The sequence below is a fragment of the Vicia villosa genome, linkage group LG6 (assembly GCF_029867415.1).
Source record: "Vicia villosa cultivar HV-30 ecotype Madison, WI linkage group LG6, Vvil1.0, whole genome shotgun sequence".
Lineage (NCBI taxonomy): Eukaryota > Viridiplantae > Streptophyta > Magnoliopsida > Fabales > Fabaceae > Vicia > Vicia villosa.
Genome location: NC_081185.1, coordinates 54,040,384 through 54,060,366, shown reverse-complemented (window position 1 = coordinate 54,060,366; position 19,983 = coordinate 54,040,384). Strand labels below are relative to the sequence as shown.

At 37.3% G+C, this 19,983-nt stretch overlaps 1 non-coding gene across 1 annotated transcript; it reads left to right on the top strand.

Moving 5' to 3' along the window:
- Positions 1–15,513: 15,513 nt before the first annotated feature.
- On the top strand, positions 15,514–15,620 carry LOC131615355 (small nucleolar RNA R71). Its single transcript, XR_009287774.1, has one exon. It is a non-coding gene; the product is annotated as a small nucleolar RNA R71 (small nucleolar RNA).
- Positions 15,621–19,983: the final 4,363 nt, after the last annotated feature.

Below are 19,983 nucleotides of genomic sequence, written 5' to 3'. Positions count from 1 at the left end.
ATTGACTTTTAATCAACTAAGTCAGTGGTAAGAGATATTGGTGCTGAATTGGTTTCGTCTGTCAGGATGAATTTTAGTCATTAGTCGTACCCTGTGCAGATTCTTTATGATGTTAACATTTGAAAATATGTAGCAAAATATGTTTAATAATGGATTCATGAGATGCAATGCATATGTCTGTATTAATTTTTTTTGAAAAACATTAAAATAAAAGGTGTAAAGCTTGATATTTGTAAGAACGTGATATCAGCTCAACATTTATGGCAAACCTTAAGGAGTCAGGATACCTTTTTGGTGACATTATGCTTTCGAACTAACCATGCTTCAGTTAGGACTTTCAATGGTTGTAACGTGGCTTGGTTCACGGTTTAAGAAACAAAGGATAATGGCTCAAAGTTTATTTGTACCCATCCCAATCTTCGTGATGTTCTTCGATCCTATGCTCAGTTAACTTTGCGTTTCAGTCCTAGCAGAGCTTGAAGTAGTAACATTGACATTTGATGATGGTTGAAGCACCAGAAGTTTATTTGGACAGACAGTCATCCTTTTTTTTGTAGTACTTTCTTTTTTCGAGGATTTGTAGCGACCTCTTGTTTTTGACTTTGTTATCACTAACTTTTGCATGAACTGTTTATTTTGAGTTTACAGTCAGCGGGATGTTTAGAGTTTTGATAAGTCTCCTTCGTAGGTTTAGAGTTAACATTTTTTTTCTTTTTGGTGGCTATTGACTGTGTGACTTAATGGTTGCGGAAACCCATCATTATTTGTGTAAACAACAGCTAGTATAACGGAGTTAACTGAGTAACTACCCTGCCCCAGGTTATGATTAAGGTTTTTAATCTGTACGAGAAAGAAAACTTCGACTTCTTAGGCTCAAAGGGGGTTACGAGGGATTAACATCCTTATATCTCCACTACTTAGGAATTGAAACAATGCATGTACATCGTCAGCATAGTCCGTTCAAAAGCATACTCTATGAGGTTGCGGTATCATTTTCGTCATCCCCCCTCAAAAGGCTTACAGCTTAGCAGGAGTTGAATATCACAAAACAAAATAAAGTAAAGACATAGTTTAAATGAGTGTTAGCGAAATGATTTATTCAAGGCAAACATATGCAATGCACTAATGATGATTATTAAAACATATAATGTTTATCATAAATAGAATGTTTAAACAAACAGAATAGAAATTGCAAATGAAAGTAAGACTAATGATCCAATAGTCCATCCTTCTAGACATTAATCAGTCTTGTCATGGCTAGGCGTGGGAGCGGTGATCACCACAGGAGTTTTAGGACTGTTGAACTCAATTTCACAAGCATCGATCATGTCTTGGATCTTAACCTTTAGTGCCTAACAGCTATTGGTGTCGTACCCGGGACTATTGGAATGATAGGCACATCGCACATTTGGGTTGTGCTTAGCATAGGAAGTGTTGATGTGTTGAGGAGGATCCCTCAACATTCCTGCCTTCAACAGATATTGCAACGCTTGATCTAGTGATATATTAATCTTGGTGAATTTGCGTTTAGGTGCCTCTGGCTTGCGTCCTTGTTGTGGGACTGCTCCAACAGTTTGGCTATGACTATTCTTGTTGCGACCTTTCTGGCCGTATACATCATTAACCTCATTCTTCCCATTGTATGGCTTTTTTGTAGCACCTGAGGAAGTAGCCACTTGAATCTTACCACTTCGGATTCCTCTTTCTAGGTGCTCTCCAGTCAGTATTAGATCAGTGAAACAAGATGATGAACTTCCCAGCAAGTGACTATAGAAAGGACCAATTAAGGTATTCATAGCCATGTCGACCAACTCCCTGTCAGCTAAAGGAGGATGGACTATGCCAGCCAAGACTCTCCATTTCTGGGCGTACTCCTTAAAGTTTTCGTTAGAACCCATAGACATACTTTGTAGTTTCATGCGGATTGGCGCGAGATCAGCATTGTATTGGTATTGCTTGTAGAAAGTAATTTCCAAATCTTCCCAGGTATGAATGTTGGTACCTTTCAGTTGATAGTATCACTCGAGTTGGGTTCCAGCTATGCTTTCTTGGAAAAAGTTGATCCACAACTTCTTATCAGCAGTATGAGGTAGAATCTTCCTCACATAATACTCCAAGTGCAGTTAAGGACAAGAAACTCCATCATACTTAGCAATGGTCGAAGTCTTTAATTTCAGAGGAATGAAAACCCCTGAGATGAGTCCTAGTTCTTCAAAATCTAACCCAGGCACTGTGGTGTCATTTTTTTTACCTACCCGTTTCACTTGGGAGGACGGCACGCCGAACCCTTCACGTTAAATTGTGAAGGAGAGAGGCGCCCTTGTGGGATGAATTTTATTTCAGTTATTCCTACGATAGCACACGAACTTTTTAATTATCCTACGAGGAGGAAGGGGAAAAAGATTTCAAATAAACCCTAAGAGTTTTCTAGGTGTGGGGATTTCACCTAATCAGAAGTTCTAGAGTCCGCAAGGTCGGTCATACATAGGGAAGGTTTTAAGCATCCTACATATCCGTAGTACTCTACGGGAACCTTCTCTGTGTCTATGTGTTTGTGTTTGCTAATTGATTGGGAAAGTTTCTCCTTTGTGTTAGGAGAGAGAATTGAATTGAATTGAATTGAACTGACTGTTTTTGGTTTTTGATTAGCTCGCTGAGATTCCTTGTGAATCTAATGCCTACATATCCCTAATGGAAGTCAGAGCTTTTTGTACTTCGGAGAACTAATTAGGGAATTGAATTGATTTTTTTGGTGCCTTGCTTGAAGCTCAAGGTTGAAGCTTGAATTAAATCTCTGTTTACAGTAAAGAGACATGAAGTCATCTTTATAGAGAGGTATTTCTACTATTCCACCACAAACAGTTAAAGTGACAGAAAAGTTGAGTTTGTTTCATAAGAGAGGGACCTTACTTGGTTGTGTACAAGTATGCCAGTCGCGTGTCTCTTGAATGAAAGTAAGATTCTCAACCAGTTTAGGGAAAGTTGTACCAGCCTGGGTGAGTGTGCCAGAGCATGCCTTTCAGAGTCCTAAATGGGAGAATGTTTGAAATTGAAATTGAAATATTTGTTTCTTTGTTTTTATTTTGAATGTGGTGAAATAGGAGAAATATCTCTCTATAGAGATAAGTCATGTCTATCTACTGTATAAAATATTTGAATTTAACTGGCTTGTATGAGGCCCAAGCTTGAGGCTTAGAAGGTTTTATTGACTCTTGGAGATGACTCCATTGGGAATTGACATTTGACTGAGTGGATTTGGTATTCTGTATGAAGCCCAAAATTGAGGCTGACTCTAACTAGAGAGTGTTTATTTTATTTGATTGAAAGGTTTATTTTAGTGTTTTGTACAAAGCCCAGAATTATGGTTGACTCTACCTAGGGAGACTATATTTTTATGCCTTGTACAAAGCCCAAGGTTATGGCTGACTACTGAGGAAACAGAGTTTGGAGACTATGGATGACTCTATTTTGTGCCTTGTACAAAGCCAAAGGTTGTGGCTGACTTAGTGGGGAAAAGATCCTAAAGGTTGGGAATCTTTTGACACAGGAAAAGATGTTTATCTGCCTTGTACAAAGCCCAAGGTTGTGGCTACTTGATGGGGAAGGAGTCACTGTGGAGACTCTATTTATCTGCCTTGTACAAAGCCCAAGGTTGTGTCTGACTCTGGATAGGGGAATACCTATAAGTAGGATTTTTGTCTCTGAGGGGAGTATATGCCTTGTACAAAGCCCAAGGTTGAGGCTGACTCTACTAAGGATTACTCTGATGTTTAGAGACTAAAGGTTGACCCTTCTGGGGACTGTGCTCTTATTAAGTAGGGATTGATGAATGAAAGCCCATAGTTGAAGATTGACCTTACTGGGGAATTTATTTGAGTGATTGAGACTCACCTAGGGTTGACTCTACTGGGGAGTTTTGAAGGTTTGAATGAAAGATGATTTGGAAGCTAACCCTTTCTAGGGAATTTGGATTTGAAGGATTGATTTTGGAGGCTGACCCTTTCTAGGGGTTTTAACTTTGAAGGAATTATTTTTGGAGGCTGACCCTTTCCAGGGGTTTTGACTTTGAAAGATTGATTTTGGAGGCTGGCCCTTTCTAGGGGTTTTGACTTTGAAAGATTGATTTTGGAGGCTGACCCTTTCCAAGGGTTTTGACTAAATGAAGGAATTGTTTGAGACTTCTTGTTTAAAGCCCAAGACTAAGGCTGACTCTGACTGAGGATATTCTAGATGTGGAATCTAGACTCTACTAAGGAAAAGACTCACTAGAGATTGAAAATAAAGGTGACAGAGACTGTCCATGTCTCTCATTCCAAAAGGTGGACTCAATACTGAGATTGAGACATTCTTAGTTCATTTTGTCTGGTTCGAAGAATAGAAGAATCTTACCATGGTAGGCTAAAAGGTGACTAAAGACCTGTTCCTATGTTTATAAGAAACCTGATCGGTACTTGTATACAAGCTCAAGAGAAAGCTGTGAGTATGCTTTTAAGAAGCCTGTGGGTCCTTGTATTGTAAGCCCAAGAGGAGGCTAATCGAGGGTCATCGAGGGTCCTTGTTATATCACAAGAGAAAGCTATGTTGGTTTTGAACTTATTTGGCTCAAAGCAAATGGGTAAGAGGTTTCACCGGGAAAAATTCTTCTTGGGTGGATGTGCCCTATTTTTGTTCTAAGGCTTTTTTCAAGATGTTTCACTGGGAATAATTCATCTTGAGGTTTAACTAGGGAATTCTGATTAGGAAAGAGCCTTCACCGGGAAGACATTCTCAATCCTAGGCCATAGTCCTATAATATATATATATATATATATATATATATATATATATATATATATATATATATATATATATATATAGGTCATATCATATGAGAATGCCTTTTTATATGAGAATGTGAGAATGAATCTGAACCATTGGATTTTAAAATAAATGGTGGAGATTATCTGTGAATTTTTTTTCTCTCTCCTACATCATTAATTTAATGTTGTAGGAGAGAGAAAAAAATATTCACACATAATTTCCATCATTTATTTTAAAATCCAATGGTTCAGATTCATTCTCACATTCTCATATAAATATGGCATTCTCATATGATATGCCCTCATATATACCTATATATATATATATATACATATGTAGTTTATTTGTCATAAGGTTGTTCTCATACGGAGTTCTAAACAATATATATACAGTTTAAATTTGACAGTATTTTAAATGAAAGCTTGTAAATTGAAAGCTATAAAGCCTAACCTGGATGAAGAGGAGGCCTTTGAAGATGTATGTACAAAGGGGGGTTGGGTCTTAGACTCAAAGAGAGACCCAAATGCAATTGATTTGAAGTTTGATTGAAAACAATTGAATGTTTATTGAAAACAAAAGAAGTGAAGATGGACACTAGGTCCCATAGGTATATGAAGAGTTTCACCGGGAATCATGCCCTTCAATACCGAGATGAAAGTTTTGAAAACAGATGAGAAATTTTTCTGTTTAAAGATGAGTTTTAAAACAAACTATGAAAAGAAAAGGGTGTTTGATCGCGACTTTACGTGTCTATAAATCTGATAACTGCAAGTGCACAGTCGTGCCGTGTAGTTTTAAAAGATATCGAATCCACAGGGACTATGAATCGATCTACCGTTATCTAAGGTTACTATGTAAAGCTACTGCTACTAATATTTTGATTGTTTCTAAGGGGAAATTAAATTATTAAATCTAAGAAATATAATAATAAACGGATATCAGTATGTATTTCGTCTAACTTAGGTGATCCGAAGGTCCATTGGCTATGGTTCTTATTTAATTAAAAATCTTTATTAATTCTGTCGTTTAAAAGTCCTCCTCTTAAACTCTCGCTCTGTTGATTTAGACCACTATCCTAACTCGTAATGTACGCTCTCGCCATCCCATTAGATTTAGAAAAGCTTTTTGAAAATAATCATAGTAAATAAAATGCTCGCTTTATGAAGACGTTATCTACATAAATCTCCTAGTCTCAAACTCTCGCTCTGTTGACTCGGATCATGCTAGTATTCCCTAACGTACGCTCTCGCCATCCCGCGTCGGGTTTAAAAACACTTTTTGAAAGTAAATAAATTCTAATCAGGTTTAATACACTTTCGCCATCCTTAAAACTAATGTCCTATGTCTACTATCCAGTTAAGAATCTCAACTCTCGCTCTATTGATTTTAACCTTTATCGGCCCTAAAATCTCAAACTCTCGCTCTATTGATTTTAGAACTCTAGTAATTAAATTAGACATAAAACCAAAAATAAGTGATAATTAATAAAACATATTTAAGCCAACTTATTTCGGATCCCACGCTTAACTTACTTTAAATACCGATATCTTAATTAATTAGCCAGACATATTGATATGGTTAAACATGCATAAATTGGTTCGATTTATAATAAAAGGCATATTAAATGGCATATAATATATCATGCAATTAAATAATATAAAGGCGGTAAATAAGAAACCTGAATAAAATAAATCTGAAATAAACTTGAATCTTGAAGTACTCGAACTTCCACCACAGGTTGGCTGGATCGTTCTTCAGAAATTATTCGGGCGTAAAATTAAAGCAGGGAAAATAAAACTAAATCTAACGTAAGGTTAGATCTATGAAAATTCACAATAATTTCCAATGTAGAAATTTCTGTGAGAAAATAAAGCAGTGAATAAAAATGCGAAGGAAAAAATAATGCTTGAAAATAAAATTCAGCAGCACTTCGTTGGTAAAAATTCGGACCCCGGAAACTGAAGTATCAGTCTCCTTTTATAGCTGAGCGTAGGCAGTTTCGTTCCGTGAATATAGCACCTTCTGACTCAGACTCGGGAGACGCACGTCTCCACTTCTTCAGGAAGACTAGGCAAACGGACTTGAGACGTGCGTCTCAAGTGGAGCTTTTTTAGGGAGGGTTGGAGACGGACGTCTCCTCTTCATGACGTAGCAAGAGGCATTGGAGACGGACGTCTCCACGTGCTGAAGTGGTCATTTCCAGCTCCTTCGTGGGCTGGGCTTCCATCTTTAGGCATTTGGGTCTTCTTTGCACCCCTTTTGACTTCAGCACCTCTCTTTTATAAATATAAATGATTTTTGCTCCATTTCTTCTCCTTTTCACGAATAGTTTCAATAGAACGCAATACCTGAAACATCGCAAATACCCGCATAACATCATAATAAAGCAATATAATTAAATAAAAAATACTAATAATATCTATGGATTTTAAGCTAAATATATGATATAAATTCGTGTTATCAAACTCCCCCAGACTTGAACCTTTGCTTGTCCTCAAGCAAATAGTCAGATTAAAACAGGTGGACAATAAAAATGAAATGCATGTTCGCCACATCGTTCGGGTCGTGCTTAGCCACGGAGTGTTTTCGTTGGAAACTTATGAGATAAATATTAACAATAAGATTACAGTGGCGACACTAGGCAACTCCCAATATGCATACCAATCCGAATCATGCCGTTATAGCTCGACCTCGACTTATCATCTTGTTTTACCCGTTTCATTCACGCGCACTATAATCCTTTATATGGAGTTCTGGCACAATTATGTGGTATACTCCTTTAGCGCTCATTTGGGGGTTGTGGGGAATCGAACAAAAGTCCTTCCTACCAAGTTCAGTACTAGAGAACTTCACAACCAACCAACAATGAGTTTATTTGATATTTAAGATTTGTAACCGTTGGGTTAAATGATCGTGTGAGGATCACCTTACTTAGTAGGTACATTTCCATTGGCAGTTAAGCATATAAAGAATTTTTTTTATGCGGATCATACACTTATATTCATCGACTCTCTGCGTAGTTGATGTCTAAGACAGTGTCGACTGCTAGAATAAACTAATAAGGGTTACATCAAAACTAGAGTCAATGGTTTCGGTATAATGGTTAATCAAATCGGTGACGCATACTTGGGGGTTTTAGAGTGTCGAGATGGTAAAGGTATTATCTCGAATTTTACTCTAGTTTTCTATATATCTTGTAAGTAAGTAGCTTCGTACTTTTCAAAAGTGCGGAGATATGCATTTTTCATTTAGAAACATTTGTTATGGCTCAAGAAAATGGAAAATTCTAATAAACACGAAAAAAATATGCATATAAGGCTTAAAAATTTCATAAATATGTTTTTATTGAATGGAAAAACATTGCAACAAGGGAAATAAAAGAAATAAAAATACTAATGATAATGCGAGTAATACGAATCCCCCAGACTTAGAATTTCCAATGTCCTCAATGCATAAAAACTACTCCTCATCGTTGCGATTACGAGAACTGCTTCCGCCTCGGATGCGAACACGCCTACACCTATTATCAGGGGAACTATTGACGCGAAGGTTGAGATCATTTAATTGTGTAGCAATTTCTGTGTAGTGGCCTTCGTTCCTAATAGCGTAGTCACGTTGTTCTTGTTGCAGCTCTCGAATTAGCCTTAAGGTTTCGTCTTGATTTGTCTGCATAGCTTGAAAAAGTTAGTCCTGCCGTAGTATTGCAGCATACATGGCGTCGAGAGTAATTGGTGGAGGATTATTTGGAGGAGGTTGATGTGCGTTGGGTTGTGGAGCGTCGAAATTAATATCCGTTTGGTTGAACTCATGTTCCATTTCATCCACCGGCTCATTATGCTGTTCAGGTTGGTTTTCTTGAGGATCTTCAAAAATAAGTCTCCAACTCTGAATATAACGGATGTTGATTCGCTCAGGGCATGGTAGAATGACATTTGGAATTAAAGTTTTATTGACGACCAGAGTGTAGCGGTCATCAGGACGCGGTGACACTATGTGAGATTCACGGCAGTAAGTCAGATCGAGGGACTGAGCAGGCATCATGTAATGTGCAAGTGACATGAGGTCGTCAGCGAGGCCTAAGGCATGTGCCAATGTTGTAATAATACCGCCAAAGCAGAATGGGTTTGTGGCGGGAGCGTTGACGCATCCTTGGATGTGTTGGAGCATAAATGGTGCGGCATTGATGCAGATATTATTTAGCGCACAGAACAAGAAAAATATCTCATTCTGGATCATCTTGTGGTTGTTGGATCTTGCAAAAATGGTATGTCCCAAAACACGTTGAAAATAACGTATCGCGGGGTTTTGAATGTGGGAAGCGGGAAGATTCCTCCAACCGGTAGCATGTTCGCCAGTTAGATTAAACCATAATTCAAAATCAAGTTGCTCCCAAGATCGGCCATTGAGTTCTTCAAAAATGTTGAGACGAGCATCTGGTTCATGAGAAAATTGCAAGTACGCGGCAACCACTTCTTGATCCAAATTGTATTCACGATTAAACATCCGAAATTGGAGTTACCAGTTAAGAGCGGTAGATCAGAAGGAGTGTTGTAGTTGAAGAAGCTTAAGAACTCTAAGACGAGTGGCTCAAAAGTAGGGGCGAATTCAGTACAGAGGTGGAGTAGGTGAGATTTTTACACCATCTGTTAAACCCAAAGATTCTAGACATTCAGTGTTTACGTATTTTGTAGGGACAACTGAACGTTCGTAGAAAGCTAGATATTTTGTCCGTTGAGCGTCATCGTCATCCTCTCGGAAAATAATTTATGATAGGTCGGGAGGTGGTCTCTCAGGGTGCACACTTCGGATGATAAAACGTGGAAGCATGGTGTATTTGGGTGAAAGAAATGTGTGGAGAATAGAATGATAGAGAATGGTTTAAGGTTGTGGATAAAAGAATGGTGGTGTTATGAATTTATAATGAGTTTTGTAAATGGTGGAGTAAAGACAGAATTAAGTGGGATATATGGTGGTGTTGATGTTTGAATGAGTAGAAAAAATGGAAATTGGTGTAGAGTTATGGTGGTGATGAAGGTGGGATGAATGTAGTTTATGGTGGTTAAATGAAAGAAATAAATGGAGAGATGGAAGAATATTGAATGATGAATTTTGAAATTCAAAATTCAAAATGGGGGAATCAATGGTTCTGCATGGTCAAACAGACATAGCAGCTGCCATACCCTTGGGAGACGCACATCTCAGGTGGGCAGTCTGTGCTGGACAAAGCATGGAGACGGACGTCTCCAGTCCTAGGCGTGCTGAGGGGTGGTCCCACAAAAGGGGAGACGGACATCTCCTAGCCTAGGGGTGATGTTTTTCGTGCATGCACTTGGTCACGTGTTCTGACAGAGTAAATAAAGCAGTGAACAGTACAGAACAAGACACATTTTTAATATTATAAGTAGCAAATTATTAGTGACCAAACTCAGTATAATTTATGCATTCATGAATATATAGCAGTAAATAGCATAGCATAAGAGATAAGACAATATCAGTATTGACTAATAAACATTGCACTATGAATTAAACCTAGATACTGAATATCAATAGCAGCAGAAAAGGAAAATGCAGAAAAATATACTCTAAACTAGAAATGTGAAATAACTAACTAGACTTAAAAACTAAAAATAAATACTAGTATTCTTAAGATCAACATCTAGCCATTTTGTTGTTTTGCACATTAGGAGATATAGAATAAATGTGTTTGAAGACTTCGTCGAATTGAGCATTAACGGTGTCGATGAATTCGAAGAAGTGCATCCATTCCGTTAGGAAGTTCCAGCATAACAGCAAAATCTCGGATACAATACTGATATTCTACTCCAAACAGCCTAAAGAGAATTATTCCTCTTCTTATTCCTTGTCCACAACTAGGTATATAAGTCAGTGAACTCAAGAACTCCAGAGTGAGCTTTTAATAGGTACATAATTTGCGGAACAGATGAGAATCGGTCCAACCGATTTGGTTCGGCAAATACATAACACTTTCTTCAATGCCTAACTTTTTCATAGTCGGGTAGTGAGGATAGCGAGTCAAATCCATTTGTCTCAGCGCCAGCATAGAATATCTTCCTAATTATCCTCTTCCTCGGAATACCACTTCCATATTGTCAACATCTTGCATCGTGATTAGTTAGTAACCAAATTAGCCTATAAGTTGAAAAATATGAAATTAAGTCAGAATTTGGCTAGTGTTGGAAAAAGAAGAAAATTAAAAAGAAATAAAAATTAAAAAAAGATAACAAAATTATAATAATAATTATAATTATAAAAAGATGAGATTTTTATAACAATAATTAAAATAGTGATTATAATTATAATAATTATTATAAGTGACAAAAGCATAAAAATTAAAATAGAAAAATGAAAATAGAAAAATGAAAATAAAAACAAAATAAAATAAAATAAAAGAATTTAAATTAAAAGGATTAAATAAAGATAAAAGAATTAAATGAAAAATAATAATGTGGGTTGTCTTCCACTAAGCGCTTTGTTTCATGTCGTAAGATCGACGATTTAAATGAAAATCATTTTTTCGAATGAGCAGGCAGCTCGTCGAGTTTGAAAAATTGAATATTTTCATCGTTCTCGAGACGATGGTAATGTTTAAGACGTTGCCCATTTACGAAAAAAGGTTCGACCGTTTTTCCTCTAATTTCTATCGCTCCGCTCGGAAAGATGTTAGTAATTTCGAAGGGACCAGACCATCGAGAACGTAGTTTTCCAGGAAATAATTTTAGCCTAGAATTAAATAACAGAACTTTGTCACCTATGTTAAAACTTTTCCTAGATGTACGCTTGTCGTGCCATTTTTTCGTTCTTTCTTTATAGATTTTGGCATTTTCGTAAGCGTCTTTCTAAGCTCTTCTAATTCGTTTATGTTGAGAATGTGTTTTTCGCCAGCGCTAGTGTAATTTAAGTTTAATTTCTTAATGGCCCAATAAGCCTTATGTTCTAATTCTACCGGGAGGTGACATGATTTTCCATAAACGAGTTTGAATGGGGGTGGTTCCTATTGGAGTTTTGAAAGCTGTTCTATAATCCCATAAAGCTTCATTTAACTTGGATGACCAAACTTTTCTAGATATAGCAACAGTCTTTTCCAATACTTGTTTTATTTCTCGGTTAGATACCTCCACCTGTCCGCTTGTTTGTGGATGGTATGGTGTCGCTATTCGATGATTCACCCCATATTTTCGAAGAAGTTTTTCGAGGATTTTTGAAAAGAAGTGAGAGCCACCATCGCTAATTACCATTCTTGGCACGCCAAACCTAGGAAAGATGACATTTTTAAATAGTTTGGTTACTACTTGTGTGTCGTTTGTAGGAGAAGCGATAGCTTCTATCCATTTCGAAACGTAATTGACAGCTACGAGGATGTATTTATTGCCAAATGATGATGGAAAGGGGCCCATAACGTCTATTCCCCAGAAGTCAAATATTTCTACTTCTAAAATTCCTTTTTGGGGCATTTCGTCTCGTCTCGAGATGTTTCCAGTTCGTTGACATCTACCACAATTTGTAACAGCAAAGTGAACGTCTTTCCACAGGTTCGGCCAATAGAGTCCATATTGGAGGATCTTTGCACAGGTTTTAGACATGCTTGCATGGCCTCCATAAGGGGCTGAATGGCAATGCGTTATTATACTTCCTATTTCTTCCTCAGGTACACAATGTCTAAAGATTCTATTGGGGCCTCTCTTGAAAAGAACAAGGTCGTCCCAATAGTATTTTTTTAGGTCATGGAAGAATTTCTTCTTCTGTTGGTAACTTAAATCAGGAGGAAGTACACCAGCGCTAAATAATTTACGAAATCCGCATACCAGGGTGTAATGGTCATGGAAAAGGTGGTTGTGGCAGCTTCGTCGGAAGTGTTTCTTTCGAATTGAGCTATAAGCTTATCATAAGGAAAATCGTCGTTAATAGGTACGGTTTCAGGTTCTAGGTTTTCTAAACGAGAAAGATGGTCTGCTACGACGTTTTCTGTTCCTTTCTTGTCTTTAATCTCTAAATCGAATTCTTGCAATAGCAAAATCCATCTTAAAAGTCTCGGTTTAGCATCCTTTTTAGTTAATAGGTACCTAATAGCGGCGTGGTCGGTGTATATTATTATTTTAGCTCCGAGTGTATATGAGCGAATTTTATCTAAGGCAAATACTACAACTAAAAGTTCTTTTTCGGTTGTAGCGTAATTCATTTGCGCTTCCTCCATAGTTCTACTTGCATAGTAAATGACGTGAAGTTTCTTATCCTTTCGTTGACCTAGCACAGCGCCTACAACATAATCACTCACATCACACATTATTTCGAATGGTTTAGTCCAATCAGGAGGTTGCATAATGGGTGCGGAGAATAATGCTTCCTTAAGGGTTTTGAAGGCTTCTAAACACTTGTCATCAAAGACGATATCGGCGTCTTTCATTAGTAGTTCGGTTAATGGTTTAGTTATCTTCGAGAAGTCTTTGATGAAGCGTTGGTAAAAACCAGTGTGTCCTAAGAAACTTCGTATCTCTCTAACGTTGTTTTCTCTTGGTCATCAGGATGGATTGGGATTTGGAAGAAACCAGAGTAACCATCTAAGTAACAGAAGTGAGAATGTCTAGCTAAGCGTTCTAACATTTGATCTATGAATGGCAGGGGAAAATGGTCTTTACGGATGGCTTTATTTAGCTTTCTATAGTTTATGCACATTCGCCAACCAGATTCAACTCTTTTGGTTATAGTTTCTCCTTTCTCATTCTTTATCACCGTGACTCCTCCTTTTTTAGGTACTACATGGATTGGACTAACCCATTTACTATCGGATATGGGGTATATTATTCCGGCTTCTAAGAGTTTTAGAACTTCCTTCCTAACCACTTCGCTCATAATCGGGTTAAGCCTCATCTGATGTTCTCAATAGATTTTTGAGTCTTCCTCAAGCATAATTCGATGCATACAAACAGAGGGGCTGATTCATTTGAGATCAGATATCTTATAGCCTAAAGCTGTTGGATATGTTCTTAAGACTTCCAACAATTTTTCGGTTTCGATAGGTCCTAAGTCAGCATTGATTATTACAGGTCGTTCGAGTTCGGTGTCCAGTAATTCATATCTTAGGTTCTTAGGAAGTGTTTTGAGTTTTTCAGTCAGTTTACTAGGAGCAAGTGTAGGATCAGGTGTTAATGCTAAACATTCATTTAAATTTAGGTTTTGGTTTTCTTCTTGCGTGTTATCGTCGGGTGTTTCAGTTATAGGGATTTCTAGGATTTTAGGGTTTTCGAGTGGTTCCGTATTTGTTTCTCTGACGCATTCGTCAGTGATATCCTTGAACCAGCAGGTGTCGTCAATTGCGGGTGCTTTTAAGAAGTGAGATAGAATAAATTCAATCTTTTCTTCTCCTACTTCAAAGGTTAGTTTTCCTCGTTTAACGTCTATTATTGCACCAGCAGTTGCTAAGAATGGTCTTCCTAGTATGATTGGGATGTTAGAATCTTCTTGGATATCCATGATGATGAAATCAGTCGGGATGTAGAATTGACCTACTCGCACAAGGATATTTTCCAACATTCCTACGGGGTATTTAACTGAACGGTCAGCTAGTTGAAGAGACATTCTCGTTGATTTAAGCTCACCTGGTTTTAGTTTCTTACAGGTTGAAAGTGGCATCAAACTAACACTAGCTCCTAAATCGCATAAGGCTTTATCTATAATAGTCCTTCCTATTTCACAAGGTATGGAGAAACTACCAGGATCTTTTAGTTTGGGAGGCATGTTATTTTGAATGATGGCGCTACATTCTGCGGTAAGCGTGACGATTTCGTTATCCTCGAGTTTCTTTTTGTTTGAAAGAATTTCTTTTAAGAATTTAGCATATGAAGGCATCTGAGTTATAGCTACTGTGAAAGGTATGGTTATGTTTAATTGTTTCAGAAGTTCTACAAATCTTTTAAATTGCGCTTTAGTTTTCGATTTAGCTAATCTTTGAGGGTAAGGAATAGGTGGCTTATAAGGTGGTGGTGGCACATAAGGTTTCTCTTTTTCAGATTCCACTTCGATGTTGTTTTCATTTATCTTAGTGGTTTGATCATCAGTTGAAGTCTTCTTGGTTTCCTTTGGCTCTTGTTTTGACATGGGTGCGTTTTGAGTTCTAGGATCGGTAGGTCCATTGCAGTGTGATGGCATTCGCATGTCCTTCAGGATTTGGTTGTGGTTGAGCAGGAAACGTGCCAGCAGGGGCAGCAGTAGGTGCTTGTTGTTGAGCTACTTGGGAAATTTGTGTTTCTAGAATCTTGTTATGTGTAGCTAAAGCATCTACTTTGTTTGGAAATTGTTTTAGTTGCTCAATATTATGAATGTTTTGATTTAGGAAGTCCTTGTTGGTTTGTTGTTGGGAAGCTATGAATTATTCCATCATGATTTCTAGATTCGACTTCCTAGGGTCATTTGGAGCAACTACAAGCGCTTTTTGATAGCCAGGTGGGACAGTAGGTGCTTGTCCAGGTGCGTACAACGCATTGTTGTTCTTATACGAAAAGTTTGGATGGTTCTTTCATCCAGGGTTGTACGTGTTTGAGTAAGGGTTTCCCTGAGCGTAGTTCACTTGATCAGATGGAATACCGGTCAGAAGTTGGCATTCGGCAACGACATGTCCAGCTAATCCACATATCTCGCAGTTAGGTGCTACAACAGCCGCGGTGGCTGAAGGATTGATGGTTAATTTCTCAAGCTTCGAGTCCATGATGAGGGCATAGTCTTAGCATGTCCTTATACCTCTCCCAAGCTTCAAAGAGTGATTCGTTATCTTTTTGGGTAAATACGTTGATTTGACCTCTTAGCATAGCAGTTTTGCTAGGCGGGAAGTATCTCGCTAAGAATACTCTCTTCAATTCGTCCCAGGTAGTTATGGAACTGGAGGGTAGGGATTGAAGCCATGCTCTAGCTCTATCTCTCAAGGAGAAAGGAAAGAGACGTAATCGAATAGCTTCGGGACTGACGTTGTTAGCTTTGATAGTGTCGGCATATTGCACGAACACGGATAAATGGAGATTAGGATCGTCTGCAGGGCTTCCAGAGAATTGGTTATGTTGGACAGCTTGTACCAATGAAGGTTTCAGTTCGAAATTGTTCGCCTCAATCGCAGGTGGTGCAATACTTGAGTGCAGTTCAGCTCGTGAAGGAGCGGCATAGTCTCAAAAAAGACGAAGAGCAACCATCTCTAACTTCGGGTTAAATTGATCAGAAGTGGTCGATTCCTGAGAAAGTGGAATTGGTGCTACTTCGGGAAGATGATAAGCTTGACGTCTTACGTTAGTACAACGTTCGATCTCGTTAATTCGTTGTATTAATTCTCCTCCTTATGAACGAGTATTTGGCATACAATCATGCAAAGAGAAAGGATAGAAGTGCCATAGTCTCTACGGTGTAACAGTGAGTTACGATATCGACTTAAATAGTCCCCGGCAACGGAGCCAAAAACTTGATCGCGACTTTACGTGTCTATAAATATGATAACTGCAAGTGCACAGTCGTGTTGTATAGTGTTAAAAGATATCGAATCCACAGGGACTATGAATCGATCTACCGTAATCTAAGGTTACCATGTAAAGCTATGGCTACTAATATTTTGATTGTTTCTAAGGGGAAATTAAATTATCAAATCTAAGAAATATATTAATAAACGAATATCAGTATGTATTTCGTCTAACTTAGGTGATCCGAAGGTCCATTGGCTATGGTTCTTATTTAATTAAAAATCTTTATTAATTCTGTCGTTTAAAAGTCCTCCTCTCAAACTCTCGCTCTGTTGATTTAGACCACTATTCTAATTCGTAATGTACGCTCTCGCCATCCCATTAGATTTAGAAAAGCTTTTTGAAAATAATCATAGTTAATAAAATGCTCGCTTTATGAAGACGTTATCTACTTAAATCTCCTAGTCTCAAACTTTCGCTCTATTGACTCGGATCATGCTAGTATTCCCTAACGTACGCTCTCGCCATCCCGCGTCGGGTTTAAAAACACTTTTTGAAAGTAAATAAACTCTAATCAGTTTTAATATGATTTCGCAATCCTTAAAATTAATGTCCTATGTCTACTATCCAGTTAAGAATCTCAAACTCTCGCTCTATTGATTTTAACCTTTATCGGCCCTAAAATCTCAAACTCTCGCTCTATTGATTTTAGAACTCTAGTAATTAAATTAGACATAAAACCAAAAACAAGTGATAGTTAATAAAAAATATTTAAGCCAACTTATTTCGGATCCCACGGTTAACTTACTTTACATACCGATATCTTAATTAATTAGCCAGACATATTGATACGGTTAAACATGCATAAGTCAGTTTGGTTTATAATAAAAGGCATATTAAATGGCATACAATATATCATGCAATTAAATAATATAAAGGAGGTAAATAAGAAACCTGAATAAAATAAATCTGAAATAAACTTGAATCTTGAAGTACTCGAACTTCCACCACAGGTTGGCTGGATCGTTCTTCAGAAATTATTCGGGCGTAAAATTAAAACAAAGAAAATAAAACTAAATCTAACGTAAGGTTAGATCTATGAAAATTCACAACAATTTCCAATGTAGAAATTGCTGTGAGAAAAGAAAGCAGTGAATAAAAATGCGAAGATAAAAATAATGCTTGAAAATAAAATTCAGCAGCACTTCGTTGGTAAAAATTCGGACCCCGGAAACTGAAGTATCAGTCTCCTTTTATAGCTGAGCGTAGGCAGTTTCGTTCCGTGAATATAGCACCTTCTGACTTAGACTTGGGAGACGCACGTCTCCACTTCTTCAGGAAGACGGACGTCTCCTCTTCATGACGTGGCAAGGGGCACTAGAGACGGACGTCTCCACGTGCTGAAGTGGTCATTTCCAGCTCCTTCGTGGGCTGGACTTCCATCTTTAGGCCTTTGGGTCTTTTTTGCACCCCCTTTTGACTTCAGCACATCTCTTTTATAAATATGAATGATTTTTGCTCCTTTTCACGAATAGTCTCAATAGGAATGCAATACCTGAAAAATCGCAAATACCCGCATAATATCATAATAAAACAATATAATTAAATAAAAAATACTAATAATATCTATGGATTTTAAGCTAAATATATGATATAAATTCGTGTTATCAGTGTTGGGTCTTAGACTCTATTAGAGGCCCATGGATTTATTTACTATTTATGAAAAAACAGTTGAAAATGTTTTGCTGGATGTAAGGTTTTGTTGAATGAAAACCTTAATGGTCTATTTGATCGAGGTTTGGAATTAGTTTGAAAATTGACAAAAGTCAACTTAATTAGGGTAAAGACAGAGTCTATTCCTAATTAAGACATAAATGATTAGGATTTTATCACAACGTATTTACAAGGTGATTAGGTTTTGAAATTTAGTGAAAACATCTGTTAAAAGTATTTTAAAATACTTAAAAACACACCAATTTAAACCTAATAAAAATATACCAAATAAATAATATTTTTTGTGATTTTATGATTATTCATAAAATAGATATGTTAAACGACAAGTGTGTGAAAAATCAAGCAAAAATGATTTAATTTGAAGGGTAAATTAATTGGTTAAAGTTGTGAAGAAAAGTGAAATAAATAGGTGGTAAAAAAATGTTTTTGGCCTCACCATGGTTAGAACCCACGCCCTTGAAGCCAATTCACAAAACACACACGAACCAGCCAACGCGTGCTTGGTGACATAGTAGTGACTCCAAGGCAATATATGTGGTATCAAGTGTATAGAGCAAAGAAAAAAATAAAATCAAAAGGTCTGGGGCGAGGGGGATTCGAACCCCAGACCTTGGGCACGCGCTTCACACACTCATATTACCAACTGGGCTATAACGATGTATTCGTTATGTATACGCCTTGTAATAAAAATATATTAAACTTGTCCCTGAATGTTTGAAAATGGCGCCACCACCATCTTCGTCTTCAACCTCAAGCTCTTCAATTTTTGAATTTCAAAACTTGCTCATTTCTCAACCAAATGGGATGATGTAAACATGAATTTCGTTCTAAATTTCCTCACGAATTCAGATATGTAACTAATATTGATTTATATTAACTACAACTATCTTATTCTTCAGAAAACACGAAGAACACATAAACCCTAATTTTAAAATTAAATGATGATGAAGATGAATAAATGAATGATGATAGAGGGTTTTTAGTCCTCTAATGATGCTGAACAAACTGGTATCGAGATATATTGCAAAGAGTACTTAAATAAGAGTTTTAGAGTTTGAAAAAATACCTCTGAAAATGGAGGTCGATGGCTATGGTGGAGAGCTTTTGGCTATGGATGGATGATCACAAAAGCTTCCTGGTGACTCAGTGATGCTAACTGAATGCTTATTGCAACTTGAATGCTTCAGAATTGCCCTACTCGACACCTTCTATTTGAGCTTCAAGTGAACATGGAGGGTGATTATTTTGTGGTTACAGATGTGCTGCAGGCATCTAAAAGCTTCACTACACCCCTAGGAACATGTTGATGTGCTTAGATTTGTTTGACACCCTCTGAACTGTTCTACAGACCTCCAACTACTTAAGCTCCAAAATGAAAGTGGCTGTGATGTTTCTCCACTTCCAGAAGTGTTCCAGGTGCTTAGATCACTTCTAATGAACCTCCTTGAGATGTTAGAAGGCTCACTTTCAAAAGAAGAGCTCTGGTTTAAAGAATTTGATTCTTCTTGCCAAAGAATATTTAAAAACCATAAGCATGAGGAAGAGAAAGAGAAAGCAATATTTTTGAGTTGCTTTGGTTTGTTGAATACTGAGGATGACACTTCTATTTATAGGCAAAGAGCTAAGTATAATTGGAGAGAGTGAGCTTGCTTAGTGAGGTAGTTTTGGTTTCTTGGCCATGAAGAAATTCAAAGAATCTCACAAATGTAATGATGTCAAACTCGAGCTAGATCCCTATCCATTGATCTCTTGTGATCTTGGGGAACATTTCTGATGCAGGGGAGAGTTTCAATTGGTTGGAAGAAGATTCCTTTCGTGATTCATCCATTTGCCATAAATTCCCAAATGTAATCATTACATAATCACATGTCTTTATTTTTGGGAATATTCTTCAATCCTTATGCAATGATGAAAATGAATGCATGGCATCTCTAGTGGTGTATTCGATGTCATGTAGAACCATTTGGTAAGAGCATTTGCATAGAATTGGTAAGAA